This window comes from Felis catus, chromosome A1 (genome assembly GCF_018350175.1).
Source record: "Felis catus isolate Fca126 chromosome A1, F.catus_Fca126_mat1.0, whole genome shotgun sequence".
NCBI classification, from domain to species: domain Eukaryota; kingdom Metazoa; phylum Chordata; class Mammalia; order Carnivora; family Felidae; genus Felis; species Felis catus.
In genome coordinates this window covers 56,599,977-56,623,064 of record NC_058368.1, presented here as the reverse complement: position 1 = coordinate 56,623,064, position 23,088 = coordinate 56,599,977, and the positions used below count along the sequence as shown (strand labels likewise).

At 34.7% G+C, this 23,088-nt stretch overlaps 2 long non-coding RNA genes across 3 annotated transcripts in view; one reads left to right on the top strand and one right to left on the bottom strand.

Annotated features, from left to right (window-relative positions):
- LOC101091991 overlaps nucleotides 1-15,172 on the bottom strand; it is a 131,849-nt gene extending 116,677 nt beyond the window's left edge. The window contains exon 1 of the long non-coding RNA XR_006595952.1: nucleotides 15,090-15,172. This is a non-coding gene — a long non-coding RNA (uncharacterized LOC101091991). The remainder of the gene's footprint in view (nucleotides 1-15,089) is intronic.
- Nucleotides 618-23,088, top strand: part of LOC109498786 — a 34,863-nt gene continuing 12,392 nt past the window's right edge. For both annotated transcript variants that reach the window (XR_006595951.1, XR_002155688.3), the window contains exons 1-4: nucleotides 618-738; nucleotides 11,663-11,835; nucleotides 14,229-14,391; nucleotides 21,597-21,741. This is a non-coding gene — a long non-coding RNA (uncharacterized LOC109498786). The remainder of the gene's footprint in view (nucleotides 739-11,662; nucleotides 11,836-14,228; nucleotides 14,392-21,596; nucleotides 21,742-23,088) is intronic.

Below are 23,088 nucleotides of genomic sequence, written 5' to 3'. Positions count from 1 at the left end.
TAGACTCACAATAAGGTTTTTACAATCTGTAATGGTTGATCTTGCCTCTCAACCATCTCCTGCCTCTAAACCACAATTCTTTTCTTTTCTTTTTCCTTTTCTCTTCTTTTCCTTTGTATTTTTTTAAGTTGGTTTCACGCCCACCATGGAGCCCAACACAGGGCTTGAACTCACAACCCTGAGATAAAGACCTGAGCTGAGATCAAGAGTCAGATGTCTAACTGACTGAACTATCCAGGTGCCCCCACACTGCTTTCCTTTTAACACATTCTCAGATCTGTGATCATTCTCATCTTTTTTTATCCATACTGTTTTTAAGCATTACTTTTCTTCATCTTACAAGTTAAAGTAAAATAAACTCATGCATGTGTGCATGCACACACACACACACACACACACACAAACACACACACACAAACATATACCATCAGCCTTTGAGAAAGAAGTTTTCCTTTTTTAAATTTTTTTTAACGTTTAGTTATTTTTGAGACAGAGAGAGACAGAGCATGAACGGGGGAGGGTCAGAGAGAGAGGGAGACACAGAATCTGAAACAGGCTCCAGGCTCTGAGCAGTCAGCACAGAGCGTGACGCGGGGCTCGAACTCACATACCGCGAGATCGTGACCTGAGCCGAAGTCAGACGCTTAACCGACTGAGCCACCCAGGCGCCCCGAAGTTTTCCTTTTTTAAATCTCCTGCTTGATGAGTCACAAAATGCCATTGGCACTATATTACTAGGTATGAAACCATAATCTGTTACCAAAACTCAACTTGGTGACCTCTTATTTTTTTTTCTTCTAACTGTAACTAACTGGGTGGACCACATGTTTGCTATTTGACGAGTAAAGTGAGTAATGTCATAAAACATCTTCTCGTAGTTGTTTGCATACTTCATTAACAAGGTGGTAATTTATGTAGTGATACATTTTGTCATGCTAATATTTCATTCAACTTTGGTTAAATCAGAGAAGATTAATGAGAATGTGTAGATAATAATATAAAATTACATGTTTGGCTCTGAAGCAAAACAATTTCATCTTTCCTTTTTTCATATAACCATGCAACATATGAAAACTATAAAGTATTTGGTGGATACATACGTGGAATTATCCCTGACATGCTGCAAAGATATCTCCATCTTTGTGAATCTTCTAATTTGCAAAATTAGATTCTTTGGTTTTCCACAGGCATTTAAAGGAATTCATTTTAACACTATTTCAATCATTTATCTTTATTGATATTCTTTGCAAATATGACTCATTGATTTGAATGTGGTCAAAGATAAAATGTATTCATATGAACCCTGTGGCTGCATCATTCATTCTGTTTTCCAGTATGATCAAGTTTTTAAGAGGTGGACTTTGGTGTCAGATATTTGGATTGATATGTTGCTTTGTTATATACCTTCTATGTGACTATGGAAAAATTATTTAATCTTTCTAAATCTCAATATCTAAAGCTGCCAAATGAAGTTAATAATGCATGACTCATAGAATGGGATAATTTAAGTGATCCTCAATTGAGGACCACCATAAAGAAAATAAGTTGTAAGGATTACCTGGGATAACTAGAATTCTAAGCACATAATCTAGGATAGGTACAAGGCTAACTAATTATATTAAAAAATTTAATATGCCATGAGAGACCTATTTATTATGCTGTGGACTCTATTATGCCCACCTGAACCCCAACATGATTGTATTTAGAGGTCTTCTAAGAGGTAAAGTTAAATGAAGTCACAAAAGCAGGGTCCTCATCCAACAGGATCGTTTGGCCTATAGGAAAAAAAAGAGATCCTCTCTTTCATTCTCTCCACACACTCTGAGGAACGGCCAAGTGAGGACACAGGAAGAAGGTGGTTGTCTGCAAGCCAGGAAGAGAACTCCCACCAGAACTAATAGTGCTGGCACCCCTGGTCTTGGATGGTTAATCTCCAGAACTGTGAGAAAATACATTTTGATGACGTAAGCTGCTTCACCTACTTTTGTCTATGCTTTTGTCTATGTTTTGCTGTGGCAGCCCTCACAGACCAACACAGATTTTGGAACCAAGAGCCAGGTACTGCTATAACAAATGCCTAAAAATATGGAAGTGGCTTTAGGATGGAGTAGAGGCTGGTGGAGTTTTGAAGGGCATGCAGGTAATATGGACATTAAGGGAAGTTCTGGTGAGGGTTCACAAAGAAAAGAGGGGGGGCGCCTGGGTGGCTCAGTTGGTTAAGTGTCCAACTCTTCATTTTGGTCCAGATCATGATTTCCATGGATTATGGGATCAAGCCCTGAGTTAAGCACCACACTGACCGCGCAGAGCCTGCTTAGGATTCTCTCTCTTCCTCTCTCTCTACCTCTCCTCTCTCACTCCCTCTCAAAATAAAAGTATGCATTAATCTTTTACATTAAAAAAAAAGGAGAGCTGGAAAGAAACATCCTATCTTCTTATAGAAGAAGTTATAGAAACTATTAGAAACCCTGAGAAGATACTCTGTTGGAGAACTAAAGGCAACAGAAAAACATAAGAGAATACAAAATGGGCCTACTGTTTATGTTCCAGAGGATTTAGGAGATACTCAAAAGTAAAGTAAGATTGAAATGGCATTGGTAAAAAGAAATTTTCAAGTTGAATGAATAGCATTCTAATAAGAACAAAGGTATGGATGTATAAAACTGAATGGCATTTTTGCAGTACGGCAAGACATCCAAAATGGATTAAGTATAGATTGAATGAAAAGGAAGAAAGTAAATTATGGTAGAAAATTTAGCTTAAAGAGAAATTATAGTGTTTTTTATTAGTTTCAAGTTTTTGTTTGTAAAACTCAGCTCTACAAAATATCCAGATGTTCAGGGTGCCTGAGTGGCTCAGTCTGTTAAGTGTCCAACTCTTGATCTCAGTTCAGGTCATGATCTCATGGTTCATGAATTTGAGCCCCACATCAGGGTTGGTGCTAACAGTGTGGAGCCTGCTTGGGATTCTCTGTATCCTTCTCTCTCTCTCTCTGCCCCCCCAGCGCTCGCTCTCTCTCTCTCTCTCTCTCTCTCTCTCTCTCTCTCTCTCTCTCTCAAAAATAGACATTTTAAAAAGTATCCAGATGCCAAAAAAGCATTAAAATGAATTAAAATTAAATGTTGGAATGCCATCAAGATTCCCTTTCTTCTTTTCTTTCTTTCTTTTGCATATTCCAAGTTTTCATCTTTGTTTTCAAATGTTTTTGATTAAGTCTTCAAGAGTCACAGGAGGGTTAACATGTAGATTTGGCGTTTCAAATTCAGAGTCTGATTCTATAGTGTGAAGTGAATTCCTCAGGATCATTTTGGTAGACAGAAGTGGGATTACTGGATCGAATGGTAATTCTATCTAAAAATTTTTGAGGAATCTCCATACTGTTTTCAATAGTGGCTCCACCAATTTAATTTCCCACGAACAGTGCACAAAGATTGCCCTTTCTCCACATCCTTGTCAACACTTCTCTCTCTCTTTGATAACAGTCATTTTAATAGGTGTGAAGTAATAGCTCATGTGGTTTTGATTTACATTTCCCCGATGACCAGTGATACTGAGCACCTTTTCAAAATCTGATGGCCATTTGGAAGATTTCTTTGGTGAAATGTCAGTTCAGATCCTTTGCCCATTTTTTAATCGTTTTTTTTTTCTTTTATTTTTATTTACTTATTTTATTTTTTTTACGGATTTGGATGAAATTCTATTTATTTTGGATATTAACTCCTTATCAGATATATGGCCTGCAAATATTTTCTCCCATGCTGTAAGTTGCCTTTTCATCTTGTTGATTGTTTCCTTTGTTGTGCAGAAGCTTTTTAGTTTGATATAGTCTCATTTGTCTATTTTTGCTTTTCTTAACTATGCTTTTTGTGTTATAGCCAAGAAATCATTGCCAAATCTGGTGTCTAGAAGCCACGTTTCTACTAAGAGTTGTATTGTTTAAGGTTTTTTTTAGTCTTTTATCCATTTTGAATTCATTTTTAAAATATGTAGTATAATAAGGGTCCAGTTTCAATTTTTTTGATGTGAATATTCAGTTCATCCAACACTATTATCAGAAACTATATTTTCCCCATTGTGAATTCTTGACACTCTTGTAAGGCTTCAGCTGACCATATATTTGTGACTATTTGGGTTCTCTATCCAGTTCCATTGATTTATATGTCTGGTTTTATGCCAGCACCAGACTTTTGATTACTGGAGTGTTGTAATATATTTTTTTAAATCAGAATAATGCTTCCTCTCCAAAGCTACCTATGTCCTAATCCTTGCAACCAGTGATTATGTTACTTTACATGTCAAAAGTACTTTGCAGATATGATTAAAGGTTTTAAGATGGAAAAACTGTCCTGTATAATCTGGATGGACATAATATAATCACATATGTCCTTATTAAAGGTAGGCAGAGTGGACAGAGTTGGAAAAAAATTGATGATGAAAGGAGAGACAAAGACAGAGTGAGGGAAAGAAAGGTTGACAGGAAGAGAAGATTTGGGGTTTTTACACTACTGGCTTTGAAGACAGGTAATGTAGGTGGCTTCTAGTAGCTGAAAAAGACAAGGACACAGATTCTCCTGTAGAGCCTCCAGAAGAAATGCAGCCCTTCTGGGGCACCTGGGTGCCTCAGGCAGTTGAGCAAGTGACTCTTTATTTAGGCTCAGGTCATGATCTCATGGTTTGTGAGCTTAAGCTTAAGTCTCACACTATCAGTGCAGAGCCTGCTTGGTATTCTCTCTCTCTCTCTCTGTCTCTCTCTCTCTGCCCCTCCCACATGCACTCTCTCTCAAAAATAAATAAAACAAAAGAAATGCAGCCCTGCCAACATGTTGATTTTAGGAATCTCACCGTAGAAATATATCTGTATTGTTCTGAGCCATTAAGTTTGTGGTAATTTTTTATAGCAACAAGAATAAAGTAATATAAGTATTATTTTTGACAAACCTACCCCAAGTGGTTCCCATATATATGGTCTCCATACCCTTCTAAGAATCAACAGAAGATAAAAACAAAAATTACATAGGAAAGAAAATCAGTTTCCAAAAACTGATCTTATTTGCAATAGTAAGTGTACAAAACATTAGGTTTCCAATGTAACACAAATCCATGTAGACAAATTCGGATTTAATAATTAAGGGAATTTTTGACTCTTGACTATTATAAGCAAAATTTGAAATTATTAAATCAAGAAGTAAGTTTTTTTTCATAAGATAAAACTAGTAATCAAACAGGAATGAGATTGGAAGCTAAAAAAGACACAGGATAGGGTGCTATCGTCAGGATCCAAAAAGGCCTGGGGTTTGCATTAAAATAGAGACAAGTGTACCTATAAGCAAAGGGCATTTTTTTAAATTTTTTTTTTCAACGTTTATTTATTTTTGGGACAGAGAGAGAGACAGAGCTTGAACAGGGGAAGGGCAGAGAGAGAGGGAGACACAGAATCGGAAACAGGCTCCAGGCTCTGAGCCATCAGCCCAGAGCCCAACGCGGGGCTCGAACTCACGGACTGCGAGATCGTGACCTGGCTGAAGTCGGACGCTTAACCGACTGCGCCACCCAGGTGCCCCAAGCAAAGGGCATTTGAGTAAACATTTGAAACTGCATTCACACCCCTTGACAATTAATTGGTTGAATGAGATATAATAAAGAAAATATAGAAATGACTTTTAGGTTTGTAGTTGCATGTGCTGTGTAGCTACCTAATAAGAAGTTTGACAAGAAAGAATATACAGGAGATAAATCAGGACTTTTATATATTTTGTGTTTTATTGGGTAAAGGAATAATTTAATCAGATTCTGTACAGGACAAATTTAAAGTGCTTCATGATATAAACATCTTGGTGTCCAACTGAAAATTGGAACTACTGAACCACAGGAGAAAATTCTGGAGCTAGAAATTTGGGATTTTGGCAAAAGACTCACTGCTTTTTAGTAAGCTTAAAATATGTTTTTTTTGTTTTTTTTTTAAATCTCTTATGCCTTTATAGTTTTGGATAAACAAATGGTAGAGAGGGATCTGGCAAGAAAAAAAATGTTGGGGAAAAAGATTATTTTGGGCATAATTAGTTGGATATGTGTAGTCTATGTAAGCCCATTTCCAATATTTTAAAATATTTAAATAACTTAATAAAATGCACATTGGAAGCCAAAATTGTAGTGATGGATTCATACAGAAATACGAACATCTTTACTGCACACTAATTAATAAAGAATTTAATTAGGAGGCCCTACAAGGTGTTGGCTAACAATTTACTCTTGACCCAGCCAAGGATGAACAGTAATACAACTTTGCACAAAATATTTGACATTTAGTATCACTGCACTTTAGCTGACAAAGAGTACAGCTCAACTTCTTAAGACATCAGAGTTCAGAGTTAGTCCTATGTATCTATCTGTACATTAATTTAGTGTTTACTGGCATTGCACACATAGACATTGAGGATCAAAGAAAACTCCATATGTTTCTACATATTTTAATAGGACTTAGTAAGATAAATGAATACAAATAATTGCATATCAAAGCAAGCAGCTGCATTAATTCAAGATAATGTTTATGATTCACTCTGCATTATCAGTTTCTATGTTTGTCAACACAGCAAATTACAGGCCTGAGGACAATTTATGGTTATGTATTACTCTCCAAACTGTTATTAATGCAAAATTCCAGAGTGCACACACTAAAGATTTTGTTATTAGTGGAACAGAATGAAACAAAGATATTTATTGTTATTTATGTGATTATGACTTATGGGATACATTTATAAATTTATGTTGATGAATCTACTACAGACTCACGGTACTCCAGACTGTGCTATCTCTTACCCAAGTATGAACTTCAATGGGAGGGGTCACATTATTTCTCATATTCCCAGTGTCTCATCCCTAATCTCATAGACTGCAAATGCTTAGTAAGTGTTTATGTAATGTACAAATTAATTTTAATTGGTGATGGAAATACATAACTTTTTATTTACTTTTCCATTTTCTGAGAAAATGATCCAAATGTGTTTTACTTTCCCTTTCTAGGTAGCCAATCTCTCTTTATTCCCCTCCTTCTCAGAGACTGCTCCCTATTTTACTGGGTATTCCACTGGGTATATAACTGGGTTTATGATGTGAATACTGATCTTCAAATCCTCAATCTCTCTTTCAAAAGCACTTTTGTCTCAATTAAATGTTCCTCATATCTTTATAGGTTAAAGGTTAGTCTCACTCAATACCCACCTGATTTTTTCTTGCATTTTTCTCATCAGTTATTTCTACCCTTGCAGACATCTCCTATCTCTCCTCTTTAATGGTCTAATCAGTACTATACCAATATTCTACCACTTTCTCCTTTACTTATGACTATCCACAGCATTGGCTTTTATCTATTTCCCACAAACCGAGCTCAGGGTCATTCCATGTGCAGATTACACAGATAGAAACTCTCCTCCTACAACTCTTTTCACAGCTAGCTCCCTTCCCAGCTTCAAGTTTCTAGGCGGTGTCACCATTCAAGAAAGTCATTTTTTAGGCACGCCTGGATGGCTCAGTGGGTTAAGCATTCGGCTTCAGGTGGGTTAAGCATCTGACTTCAGCTCATGTCATGATGACTCAGAGTTCAAGCCCTGCACTGGGCTTCTCTGCTTCAGATTCTCAATCCCCCCCTCCCCCTCCCCCACCCCCTTCCACCTTGCTCCTGTTACATGTGTTCTCTTTCTCAAAAATAAACCTTTTTCAAAGGTATTTTTCAATTATCTACATAAAAGTAGGATTCTATTCATCCAAGTCTTTTGTTTTTTTTGTCATACTGTTGTTTTCATGTGCTTCATATCACATATTGATATCCAAAATGTTGTTAATATGTAATTTTACTACTTTACTTTCTGGAAATGCCTCCCAACTGTCATGTAAATTCCGTTAAGACACATACATTATTCATATTATTTGCCACCATATTCACAGTTTCTTGAATAGAGTCTGACTCAAGTAATTCTTCCATAGCAAGTATTTCTAGAATGAACACACTTCAGGGAAACGTCATGACCTTTGAACTTACTACATATTCACACTTCTAGCTTGTGACCTTATTGAATAGAATTATATAGTATTATGATAAGAAAAATGTTAAAGGCCATGTAGTTTAAAAGCTCACCTGTGTTTGGACCAGTGCCCTCTATTCCTCCTCATCACTGGTAATGCAGATTCTGTGTGGTTTAAATCATGTGACTTGGAACTCACATCTCGTGGTAGTGTTCCTCTTACCTGTTTCCTAACCTCTTTAAATAGCAGCAACAACCTACAGCTCAGTTCTTAATTAACTTACTCATAGATATCTGGTTTCAGACCTCTCTATAATAGTGGGGGGAAAAATCAATGCAATATTCCTCAATATATCTATTTTCCCATCCACTCTTCTGCCATGGATCATAACAACTACCTATTTTTACTCCAGGTTCTCTAATCACTGTGCTTTCTTGGTTTTCCTTTGATCGTAACTCTCCTCATTAGCTTCATTCTTTTTACTCAAATCTAGACATTTTCCAAAAGTCAGTCTTCTCTCTGCTTGTTAGCTCTCCCTCCCTCCTTCTTTTACATGTAGCTGCACTTTCCCTGGCAAGCCCATCCACTGCTCCCACTGTCTGTGCAAATGCTTTCACAGCCAATATCTCTTTTGAGTTTTCCTTATGCAATTTTCTACACGTTTTTCTTATATTATTGATTTACGGGCATTTCAATTTGAACATCTTACTAACACTGTTTAAAATTCTCGGGGAAAATACAAATAAAAACATCAAATAAAATTCTTAGGGAAACAGTTCCAGGATTAGACCAAATAAATATTACAGCAAATAAACTGAAGGGAGATGAGCATAGAGTTAACTACTTTCATATTTGGAAAAAGCTAGTTAAGAGAATTGGCTCTAACAATAAGAGAAGGAATTCAAATGGTTATAATAGTTAATAATTATTAAGTACTTTGTGCTTTGAACTTTGTCCAATAACTTTTTGAATCCTAAAATACAACTCATCAGAATATCTGGCAACACAATAACCCTGGTAGCTCATTCATTAGATACTGGAGTGGAGTAATATAGACAATCAAGTGGTTATACAGGTCACAGATTTTCCTTTCTATTTTCATCAACCTCATATGAAGGCTGCCCTTATATACTTGTAAATGTAGAAATTCATTCACCAAAATTCTAGGGTCAGGGATTGGAGGGAGAAGTTTCTTTTCATGAGACAAATAGAACTATAAAAGTATTATACTGGGGCGCCTGGGTGGCGCAGTCGGTTAAGTGTCTGACTTCAGCCAGGTCACGATCTCGCGGTCTGTGAGTTCGAGCCCCGCATCGGGCTCTGGGCTGATGGCTCAGAGCCTGGAGCCTGTTTCTGATTCTGTGTCTCCCTCTCTCTCTGCCCCTCCCCTGTTCATGCTCTGTCTCTCTCTGTCCCAAAAATAAATAAACGTTGAAAAAAAAAATTAAAAAAAAAAAAAAGTACTATACTTCCCCTGAAGTTACATACCTTTGAAACAGTTTTATTTGCGAAAACAAGATTTTTTTTTTTTTTTGGAAAAAGATGATCTGACAACAGTAAAGAAAGAAGAGAGATCAAAGAAATATGTACTGTGAAACCTAAGAGGGAAGGTAAGATGCCAAAAAAGGATTTTTATTTTTTTAAGTTTATTTATTTATTTTGAGAGAGAGAGAGAGAGAGAGAGAGCGAGCGAGCAAGCATGAGCAGGTAGGGGCAGAGAGAGAAGGAGAGAGAATCCCAAGCAGGCTCAAATCCGTCGGTGCGGAGTCCAGTGCAGGGCTCTAGATCACAAACCGTGAGATCATGACCTGAGCAGAAACCAAGAGTTGTACGCCTAAACTATTAAGCCACCCAGGAGCCCCAAAACACATTTTAAATATTTTTATTTTGATGGGGTGATTTCCCTTTTCTGTTAACTCAAAAAAATATTCAAGAGTTTTGGAATTATATAAGTGCTTAGATATGTTGGTAGGACAAGAAAGACCTCAAGGGGATCCAGTATTATTCCACTTACAAAATGACTTCTCTTGAATCCACCTTATTCCCAAAGCCACCACCTTAGTGTGATCCCTCATTATCATTGCTTTTATCTCTTTCAGTCTTCCTGTATGCAGTATCTTTTCTCCAATTTGTCCTGTATATATGACTTAATCTTTAAGTGCTACTAATAATACTTCTCTGGTTCAGCTATTGATTCATCACGTCCCTTCTTTTCTCATCTAATCATATACAATTCCTAATCCAGGTACTGAGGACAGTGTATAATACAACATTAGCTTCCCTGTATTATTTACTGCCATTCCCCAATGCATTACCATATGTAATGGATCAGTCAAATCAGGCGAGTTATTATTAAATATTTCTATTTTTTTTTCTTCCAACGTTTATTTATTTTTGGGACAGAGAGAGACAGAGCATGAACGGGGGAGGGGCAGAGAGAGAGGGAGACACAGAATCGGAAACAGGCTCCAGGCTCCGAGCCATCAGCCCAGAGCCCGACGCGGGGCTCGAACTCACGGACCGTGAGATCGTGACCTGGCTGAAGTCGGATGCTCAACCGACTGCGCCACCCAGGCGCCCCAAAATATTTCTAATTCCTTCAGTACACAAGATACTCCCAATATTTCCTATTGTCTTTTTCTAATACATTCTTTAATTATATCTAAAATACTACCTTTCTGATTACTTCAAGTATATATGAATTTTCTAACTTTTGAAAACATAATAGGAAGTTTTTGTGATTTAGTAATAACTTTCAAAAGTTGATTGTGTTAAGTTTATTTATATATGTATTTCCTTTATAAGGTTGTAAGCTACCTGAGAACAGTTATTAACTTATGTATAGTCATTCAAAAATATTTATCCAGCACTCAATGGGTGCAAACAACTCTAAATAATGTTTCAGTAATCATTTCATACAAAAGGCTTCTCCCATCACAGACTATGGACCCATTCAAGTGTGTACAAGGAGCGCTTGTGTCAATGGCAACATCAGACACAATGTCTTAAGCACAGTGAATATTCAATGTTAATATATTTACGTAAACATTCATAGGTGCATATGAATAGATTTTGATTTGAATATATATAGGGTAAAAATAGGCTGTAGGCTTTTTCATTTATATACTTTTATGTTCTTCCTTACTTCAAGGTTTATCTAGCTTTTTTTCCTCATTTTTATTCACTATTTCTATGTATACCATCTACATTATAGAATACTAGAAGTTATCCAATAAAGCAAAATGATATAATGAAATCAGTCCCTTCCATTCAGTACCCATAATTATTAAAATTGTTGCATTCAAACTATTTCAGATTTTTTTTCTAATTTAGGCTTTAAACCTATCCCTTCTCATGCATAAATTTTATTCACGGCATTTCAAGAAAATAATATTTTTGTCAAACTACAGTATCTGATTTAGGTAAATGTATGAAGTTTAGCAAATGGATTATGCCTAGAAGTGTCCAGACAGCAAATACTTCCTCTAAAATGGAGATTTGCTGAATTTTGTACAATTCTTACATTTTCAATTGGTGCACTACTCTGCTGCCAAGTCTTCTGTAATGTAACCTCATGGGGAGTTAAAAGGTAGGAAAATGGCACTGAGGTGTGTACTAAAAGAAGCTGTTTCTCCTTTGGCAGTCACTCTATAAAGCAGATGCCAAGCACAGATGGTGAAGATGTTCCTGGCTTCCACCACTATCTTGACAGTCCAAATGCAGTCAGAGATCACTGGAGAAGGGTATATGCCACACCTCCCAGCTGAGACAGCAAAACCTCCAGTCTCTTTCTAAATGCTTTCTTCAGAACATCAGGTTCTTGTTCATTTGATTTTTGTTAACATGCTGACAGAGTAAATTGAACAGGACTATGTGAGTAGGACAAAAAGAAGGGGGGAGAATAATCTCAGCACCCTTTGCAGCAATTGTATTATAAAAATCACCATGGCATTTTGGCACATTTATATAGCTGAAGGAATTATTTATTTTGAATGTACATTTTATTCATCTCTTTGTCCTGTCTTCAGTAAAATAGATTGAAAAACAAGCCTCTGAACAGTAAGTAGTGCTCTCATCATACTAAGGATGTTCAGCTCCTTAAACTGATGAATTATATAGAAATGAAAGGATTCTTAATTGAATGCCACATTGAAAAGGAAACAAAAATATTACCCCTAATTTCCTTATTGAGAGAATTTTTTAAGTAATATAGAAATGGTTATTTTTATTTAGTTTTCTAAATGTTGGACTAAATTTGATCTAAAACAATCTCACAAGGGAAGAGACCATGCAGATCAAGAAGTTCTGGATAACTCTGGATAAGTGGGGTTAAATTAATTATAGCTCCTAAACCATAATTATTTTTAATCAGATATGACAATAAAAATGAAAAACATTGGATAATTTTTTTTTTCTCAAAAGTTACACTTGTGTCTGAATTCAACTTTATTGAATTGGTTCTTGACCAATAAAGACCTCTTGACATAGAGGTCTTAATGCCCTAAACATTTTATTCAGGTTCACAATTTTTTTTCACCTGATTAGGCAATAATAGACTTTCTTTGATGTTCTAACCAAGAAAATTTGAAGTCTTTTTGACCCAACAGTTTTCATTATTCTATGTATTCAAGTTGAATGGTTAATACTTTTGACTCTATTGCCTCTTCACCCCTTTATACATACTTATAAATCTTTCTTGTATAAATATACTTATCTGATTATTAAAATCCCATCTGCAAAAGTTTCCCTATATAAGCCCTTCAGCAAATTTTGAATATAGAAAATAATCTTCACTGTCCATTAATTTGATAGCCTACCATTTGATACCAACATTGAAAACATGTCTAAAAGTCTGCCACTATTGCAACATATGAATCTTGTGGAGAAAATGTGTTTGTCTTACTCTGATTTGAAAGTCCAAACTCCTTATTTTTAACTGAGAAATCTTCTGGGATATTTTTTTTTATTAGCTGAAGGCTAAGTAACATTTTGATTTTTACTTTATGTGCTAAGTTCAATGTACTTTACGTAAATCCCACAGAGATAAGATCTGAGAATAGAGTGCTTTATGTGTTCTTAACCCTACACCCAGATCTCTTTCAATAATTCACATGAACCCAAGAATAATCTCAAATTAATAGTAATGAATGCTGTTTATGGCAATTAGAGAAGGGCACTTATTGAAACAAGGTAATAACAATGTAATAAATCAATTACAGCAATATAACTCTTACTGACCCATCACAAGTTCTTCTTTCTAACTATTAAAGGACACATGACAAATAGATGAACAATAAAATCAGTTGCTGCTGGAATTTCTAACAGAGCTGTTTTCCTCTGAAGGGATGCTTCTTTAATTTGGATTTATGAACTGGAAGAGAAAATTAATCCCTAAAGTATTTAGACTGTGGAAATGTGGAGTTGACATGAAGAAATGGTTGAAGAATTGGGGAAAATCCTGGGTTATCAATTTTGTTCTATACAGGTTTTCTTATGGCACTGACAAAGAGTGATCACTGAAGAACAAAATCTAATTGTCTAAAATCTTAAAAGTACTTCTCTTACAATTACTTTTCACAAGAACTGAAATACTCCTGACACTTTTTGCCACCTGTATCACTCCATTCTGCTATCCCTTATTAATGTTCAGCACAAAGGGTGAATGATAAATCAAAGTGTGTGGAGAGTAACATTATTCTTAAATAGTGCTAAGTAAAATGTGAAAATTTAATAATATTAATAATATATTTTTAATAATTTGAATTCTTTTTTTCCCATTTTTATCATTAACTTGGCCAATCAACATAACCCAAAATCAATATTTCTGTTGAAAAGAAATTATAAACCTTAATATAAATTAGAATATGCAACAATGAAACATAATTCGTGTAAAACTGAAAACCATGTTTTCTTTTAGGTAATTCAGTAAAAACATAAAAATAAATATGTACACATATGTGTGTATATACATATATATATGTATATATATAAATTGCATATATGAATATACATATGTAAATGTAAATGTGCGTGGGGGGTTCACACATATGTATCACTTACTATCACATAAGTTGACTATTTCTTTCCAATAATGAATGCCCAACTGGTTTCAAAAATGTTATATACTTAGTTGAGTATGATTATTTTCTTTTTGAACTTCTAATTCCAATTATTTTATTTGAACATTATTGCTGTTTAATTGTGTCTAGTGATTCAGGAACTGAAATGAGCCCTACGTTATAATATTTTGTCAATAAAAAAGACTGGGTCAAAATCACATTACTGTTTGAATGAAAGGAAAGAAGATATAAGGAACAAAAACAGAAGTGGAGAGCAGATGACACAACAATGAGGAAAAGTTTTTGTTATAAGGTAAAAGTAAAGCAGCAAAAGTGTTTGCTATTCTAATGTATTTAATGAACCCATTCCATGCATATTTCACCGCAGTCCATGCAAAGTACTATGGTTTTGAAAAATTTTAATTTTAGATAGAGAATATTTATTCGACAACATTGTGAGGAATAAATGAATTAGAAGTAACAAATGCTGTTACCATTCAAGGGATGTAATTGGGATTAATATGGTGGAATTCTTTTTATTCATTTTTGTCTTTTCCTTTGGAAGACTTTTCAGCCATCTTTCCATTCATTTTTATAAATGTAATCCACCTTGTTCAATCTCACCATCCATCTTATGTCCCTAGGAACATGCACAATTCTGTACCTTGCTTATAATGCCTGGAAAACTATATTGCCCAATATATTAGTTTTCTATTGCTTCAATAAAAAAATAATTCCCCAGGGGTGCCTGGGATTCATCCGACTCTTGATTTCAGTTCAGGTCATGATCTTGCAGTGAGCTTGAGCCCAACATCGAGCTCTGTGTTGACAGTGTGCAGACTGCTTGGGATTCTCTCTTTCCCTCTCTCTCTGCCCCTCCCCTGCTTGTGTTCTCTCTCAAAATAAATTAATTAATTAACATTATTATTTATATATATCTATATATTTAAGTTACTTAAAAAAATTGCCCCAAACATAGCACCATATAACAACACAAATTTATTATCTTACAGTTCTGGAGGTCAGAAGTCTCACGTGGATCTCAACAGGCTAATGTCAAGGGGTCAGCAGCACTGATATTTTCTGGAGGCTCTAGCAGAAAGAAATTCAAAGCTCATTCATGTGTTGACCGAATTCAGTTCTATGTGGTTTCAGAGCTCAGGTCTCTGTTTCATTGCTGGCTATCTATTGGAGACCACCTTTGAGCCCTTCAAACTTCTGCATTCCTTTTATAAAACACTTATGTTTCAGAGGCACCCTTATCTTGCTGCCACTTCTCTGGCCAGTTTTCTATCATTATATCTCTCTTCAGGGCCAAGGAAAGATTCTCTACTTTTAAGAACTCACGTGATTATATTGATCCCTTCCTCCCAGATAATCCACAGTAATCTCTTCATCTTAAATCCATAACCTTGATCACATCTGCATTGTCTTTTGGCCAGGTAACATAACATTACCGCATATCCTTAGGGCATGAACTTCTTTTGGTGGCAGAGGGGAAGTGGGATCCGCTACACTATTCTGCTTACCATACCGTCTTATGGATCTACTAATAATTTTACCATATTCTCTTTATTAGTCTGCCAAACAATGTTAGCAAATATTATTCTAGGTATTTGCCTTTCCAAGCCAAACCCTAAACATTTTCAATCTCCTTTACCTCATCTAATGTGGCAAAAGTGATCAGAGAACTTGGCATTTGGTTTAAGATTTAGATTCATAGAAACTAGCCAGATGAAAATAAGCTGTCTTCACCTAGTCACATATATGACTGAGTTAATGCACAATCCTTTCTATCTTATATTAGTTATTAATTTTACGTGGTATATTTAAGAACAGAGAATATTATTTTAAGATTATTTTAAGAATATTCTTTATTGTGAATATCAGAAATCTCCCACAAGTATAGAAAACCAGGATGCAAAGAATATATAATTAATGATGTTTACCAGCTAAGGAAGTTGTAGAATGATTAAGATCACTAGTATATAGTGTTAGTCTGGCTTCAGAGAACAGTTCTATTCCTAAACTGTATAACTTAGGGCAAGTTACTGAATTCCTCTAAGCCTTAGTTTCTACATCTATGTGGACAATCATAACATCTAATTCATAGGGTTGTCATGAGAACTGAGTCAGTACATTTGAAATACAAGGTAAATAAAAATTCAATACATGTTATTTTTGAAAAAGAATGGCACTATACATGAAGCCAATTTTTACATCTGTCTTTTTGAAATTTCTGAACAAATGAATAATTTTCTTAAAATTCATATATATTTTAATTTAAAACTATGATATTAAAAGTAATGCATTTTATTACTACCTCTTTGAAGTTATGATACTAATTATAAAAGGGCATTTCCATATATCTATTGAAAACTTTCTGTTAAAATCCCATGGGTTTCTAATTATCAACTTTGTAGATATTAATTTTTAAAACAACTATTAAGTTTAATTTCTAAAGCAAAGTAAATTGCACATATTTATTCATTATATAACAGATCCAGGAACTTCTACTTCTTTTTAACATTCTTTTGCTACAAAAATTATTTCCACTGTACTTTTGTCATCAGGAACCTTCTTTAAGAGTAATTTATTTACCTAAAAAGGCATGTATAAAGTAATGGCATTGGCTTCCTGGAAAAATAATATGGATAGCTTTTAACATAGTGGTATAGTTTCAGGTGTTTTTGAAAAGACACCAATATATTTTGTAAATTAACTCATGGGTCTACTTATCCAAAATAATATAAATGTTATTTCTATAAATTAATCATGTTGCTTTCATTAACATATTTAAAATATCAACAAATAAATCATTAGAGCCCTGGAAGTTTTTTTTTAAATATAGTGATATAAACTAAAACATTATTTAATAACTTGGAGAGCATAATCTTGAATTATAATTACTTTAAAAATATTTTGTTGAAGTACAAGAAACATAATGAAGAATGTACCAATCTTATGTGATGATCTCAGTGAACTATCACTTCATCACTTATGAAGCATAAGTGATATGACTGAGCACCTTTCATATGTATAAATTATATTGTATTTTCCTTTTGATGATTTCTTTGTTCCAATCTTTTCCCCACTGTATCCTTACATTCTTAACTTTTTGCTATGCATTTGTAGGTATTACTTATATTTCCTGGATATAATCTCCTTGTCAATTGTAATAATTGCAAATTTGTCTCACCCTCTAGAGTCTGCACTTTCATTTCCTTAAGGTTTGCAGTGGACAGATTCTCAGGCAATCCCCAATGACTACTCCACTTCTTGGTGTCCATGGCTTTAGATGACCCTTCCCATTGTATGCAGAGGCTGTAACTTGTTTTTAACCAATATAATATAGCAAAGCAGAAAGGATATTATTCCTGTGGTAAGGATGCATGGCAATGGAGTTAAGATGTTACTCCAGTGAATATGTTAAGTTATAAAAGACACTTGAAGCAGTGTGGAATACATCATTTCTGCTGGCTTGATGAAGTGAGCTGCCATGTTGAGGAAGCCCATGCGCAATAAACCAGATGGCCTTAGGACTTGAGGAAAACCTTCAGGAAACATCCAGCAAAGAGCTAGAGCCCAGCCATGCAGTTGAAATCCCTAAGAATGAGATTTTGACAATGACCTGAATAAGTTTAGAAGTTTCAAATGTCTAGATGGCTTCACAGCCCAAATGCACTCAATATGTGTGTATGTGCACGTGTGTGTATTCATATGAATGAAAATTGTGTACAAATTATGTGTATGAGTATAGAAATTGACAAAATGATATTAAAATTAATACGGACATGAAAAGCAGAGAAATAATGAAAACAAAATTAAAGACGTTTGCTGTATATTAATTTATAATTAATATAAAATATTATATTAATATTATAAGATATATATTTAAACCAATGGAATAGATTCAGGATTCTAAAGAGATGCTTATTTAAATGTGCCTTCATACATTGAAAAAGCAGAGCAGAGCAATGCAGAGCAGTGCAAAATGCACAGCCTTTTTAAACCCTGGTACTGGATCAACTAAATAGTTCTATGAAAAACAATAAACTATGAACTCTACCACCTACCATACATCAAACCAATCCTAAATAGATAATTTGCAGAAGGTAAAATAATACATCTTCTAGAAAAGAGAATAGAAACAAATCTCCAGGATCTTGCAAAAGCCAATAATTTCTTAAACAGGACATAGAACATGAACAGTAAGGAAAACATAAATATACTGACCTGAGTTGAAAATGAGAGCTACTGTTCATTGAAATATATCACTATATTCATTTTATATTGTTATGTAATGAATTACCACAGATCTAGTAGCTTACCAAATGCATATTTAGTCTCTCTGGGTCAGAAGGCATGGTATAAATGCTAACCTCTCTGCTCAGGTCTTGGGTTAAAAGTCTCGTCCTGTCTCAGAAATATGTTAACATTCTAAGCAATAAAGAAGAAAGGAAGGTATTTCTTCTTTAGCATTCTCAGTTTCTCTTCACAGGCATTGATTCTTCTTTTATGTCTCTTATGTCTAGATCTCTCTGCTTTAATGTATCTTAAAAGTGCTCTAAGGCTCACCAAAAGAGAAAAAAAGGAAGTTTCATCAAGGGCACTGTCACTGATTGATGTCAGTGATCCAATTTAAAGAGTGTTGCAAGGTAGACATGTTCAATAATTTTTTGCTGATCATTCAAATATTTTTACATCCGGTGACACAAGTTTTTTGTTTGAAATCAGAATGATGTGAGAATTGCGTTGGTTCTCATCCATGTATGATCTCTATGAAACTGGACAGAATCTAACATTCTTTCTATTAGCTGTAAGATCTGTGCCTCCTCTGTTTGAATCTGAGTGGGTCCTAAGAATTCTTTGACCAACAGAACATGGAAGATGTTACAATATTGCCAATCTCTAGACTCATGATTTAAGAGAATGGCAACCTAATACCTCTTATTAGGTGTTGAAACCCAGCTTCCATTCTCTAATAAAGTTTATGCATTCCAGTGGAGAGGTCCTTGAGTTTCTAAGCTGAACTCTGAGCTGACAACTAATACAAAGTTGCCAGTTTTGTGAGTGAGCCAGATTCAGGAAATCCTCTCGCCTCAGTCAGCCTCCCCATCTGATGCCACATAGAACAGAGATAAAGTGTCAAGTGAAGTCCTTCTTGAATTTCTGACTCATAAAGTGTTAAGCAAAATTACATTGTTGCTTTAAACCACAAACTTCTAATGTAGTTTTTAATACACCAATGAATAACCTAAACAATCAATGATCCAGAATTTTCTAGTGTTTTTTTTTTTTTTGGTTTGTTTTGAGAGAGAGAGAGAGAGAGAGAGAGAGAGAGAGAGAGAGAGAGAATGTGAGCCAGCATGAGTGGAGAGAGGTAGAGGGAGAGAGAGAGAGTATTCCAAGCAGGGGCTCAATCCCCCAACCATGAGATCGACCTGAGCCAAAATCAAGAGCTGGTCACTAAACTAACTGAGCCACCCAGGAACCCCACGATCCAGAATTTTCTAAATAAGGTAGAGTACACTCATTCTTCCAAAAAAGGGACTATTAAAAAAAGGAAAAAGAATTCAGATTAGAAAAATATCTATTCTGGGCTGAAGACATTCACTTCTTTCACAAATATCTGAAAATATTTTTATACCTGAAAATATTTTATAATACAAGTTATGAAATATTAGTGATATTTATTGATAAAATAAGCAATAATGATTATAAATACAAATTGGGAGTAATAATTTTAGAATATTTAAGCTTATATTACAAAAAATAAAAATAATTTAAGTCATTCCCATAAATCTATAAAAATGTGAAGACAAAATGAACAAATAATAAACTGAAGAAATGCACCATTACTATTTGCATTGGCAAGATAAATTTTAATAGGATGGCAGAACAATAAATATTATCACTGGGGAAATGTGAAGGGTTAATTTCAGCAAATCTTCATATTTTCTTACTGGAAACCTTTTAGAAAACAAGTTTTTATTATCAACAAAAGAAATGTACTACTTAAATGGGAAATATGTGTAATATCAGCTATTAGTTACATTGGTCCTTTAATTTTCTTTATTTTAAAAAAAATTTTTAATGCTTTATTTATTTTTGACCGAGAGAGAGAGACAGAGCATGAGCGGGGGAGGGGCAGAGAGAGAGGGAGACACAGAATCTGAAACAGGCTCCAGGCTCTGAGCTGTCAGCACAGAGCCCAACACAGGGCTTGAACTCACAGATGGCGAGATCATGACCTGAGCCAAAGTCGGATGCTCAACTGAGTGATCCACCCAGGCGCCCCATACATTGGTCCTTTAATTTTAAAAATAACAACAGTTATTACAGGATGTCCATCCTTTTCCCTTGTTCTGAAGAGCGTATTTAATTTTTTTGGCATCTCTATTCTTAACGACAATTTTCTTCCCTGGAAAAACCTAGGTAGTCTACTCTTCTCAAACATGGTTTTATAGTAACTCTATGCTGCCAACATATTTTTATTCTTGTATATAATACTTATGCTAAGTGTCATATATCTTCTCATTTTATATCTTAATTATATGACCAGGTACAATGAATACAGAAAATCCTGTTAATAATGCTAGAGTGTATCTCTTGTCCCATCTCCATGCTGTATCTCCAGGAAAACCTAATGTTCATTTGTGTATACTTACAGATTTTTGTTTGTTTTGTTGGTTTTACAAGTTGGTATCTTTGGGGCACCTGTGTGGCTCAGTTGGTTAAGGGTCGACTTCACCTCAGGTCATGATCTGACTGCTCCTGGGTTTGAGCCCTGCACTGAGCGCTGTGCTGACAGCTCAAAGCCAGGAGCCTTCTTCAGATTCTGTGTCTCTGTCTCTCTCTGCCCCTCCCACGCCCATGCATCCCCCCCACCTTTCTCAAATATAAGTAAACATTAAAAAAATTTATGGAAGTTGGTATCTTTGCCAAATCCACAAAGTACATAGGACAAATAACTAACTTTATAAAACAACTCTCAAAATCTCCTTTAATTACTTTGAAGACAGTACTTATTCCTTGCAATGATAATAGTCTTGTCAAAATATATTTGGACTGTCATTTCAGAAGACTCTTTTTGCATAAATCAAAGACTTTAAAGAGTATTTTTGCAGTGGAGAGGCCAAACTAGACACTAATGGTCAAACATGTACAATGTCTGTAATAGCAACAAAGAGGGTTTTACTGATAATTTTGAAGACAATTTCAAAGGATGCAATTTCATTTATAAATCTAGAAAAAAAGGCTTACTTTGTATGGAATATAATTTATTAAAAAATGAAGACAGAAGATATATAAAGTATAAATAAAAGTGAATGATATGAAATAATAACTTTAAGTGTATGCAATGATGGCAAAATTATCTTTGTTCAAACTGATGCTTGATGAAAATTAGCCCAAATAAAAAACTTACATTCTCCAAAAGATTCAAAGTGAATTACTTCCATGTTTCTCATTAGTATTTTTTCCATTAAAAGGTTTTATTTTTTCACTTGAATTCAGATGAACACAAAGCATATAGAAACTTGATGTTCTGGAGGATTATCAAACCCCAAATGTGATCTAAAACTGCATTACAAATAGAAGCTTTAACTGAAGTGTCAGACTCCTATCTCTGATTTGGAAATCCCTTTGGCTCATCGTGAAGGTAGTTGCTGTCATAAGAAACTAGATGTTTGAAAAATGCATTGCAATTCTGCTGGAAGGTATTCTTTTTTTAAAAACTCCTATATCCATAGTTCACAAGAAATGTCTCAAGCCTTATGAATATTTTAAAAGTAAGCATATTCTTTGCTTAAATCTGTTTATCTTGGGATATGTTAAAATTTCTAAAGATCAAATCTGGAGATATTTGCATATAATTGAACCTATTTTTGGTCAGGTTTTAAGTAAAAATAACAGTGATATTAAGTAGATGGCCTTAAATTACTTTTAGATATACACATCCCATACTTCTTGCAAAAAAAATTAGCTATTATAAAATTCAATATAGCATTTATGGCTTTCATATCACTTTCTTTTTTTATTTTTATTTTTAAAGACTTTTTAAAATGTTTGTTTATTTTTGAGGGAGAGACAGAGAGAGAGAGACAGAGTGTGAATGGGGGAGGGGCAGAGAGAGAGGGAGACACAGAATCTCAAGCAGGCTCCAGGTTCTGAGCTGCTAGCACAAGGCCTGATGTGGGGCACAAACTCACAAGCTGTGAGAACATGACCTGAGCTGAAGTCGGATGCTTAACCAACTGAGCCACCCAGGTGCCCCTCATATCACTTTCAACATTAAATCAGAAATATATTCTAATGAACAAATTATGTTATCATTTAAACACTAGGAACCAGTTATTATAGTAACTAGAGAGATACATGGGACGCAATGATTAAACTAAATTATTTGCCCATTATTGCTTGATACCACACTGAATATATTAGTGCCCAATAAATTTTCGTCCCATGAATCAGTCCACCAAATTAAATTAACTTTCAATCACGATTCAAGTATTTAAGAATGGAATAGTTATCCTAAGTGAACATATAACCAATGCAAATTATTATGGATTTAAGAAGAAAGCATTAAGCTCTATAGATAAATGGTAACATTTTACATTGAATATGGTTATGTAATACATTTTTAAAAATTATTTTAGAGAGAGCTGAGGAGAGGGGCACAGGGAGAGAGAGAAAGAAACTTAAGCAGGCTCCATGCTCAGTGAAGAGCCTGATGCAGGGCTCAATCCCATGACCCTGGGATCATGATCTAAGCCGAAACCAAGAGTCAGACACTCAACCAACTGAGCCACCCAGGTGCCCCAAAGTAATATATTTTCAAATCACTTTTTCTAATCTCTAAATTAATATAAACTTCAATAACCCACTCATTAATTTATTCATTAGGTCAATCAGTAAAATATTGTCAATTTTTAATTACATATATATTGAACTTATAAGGTGCCAGACATATTGGTAAGTACTTCTGTCCTAGAGTTAAATAAATTCA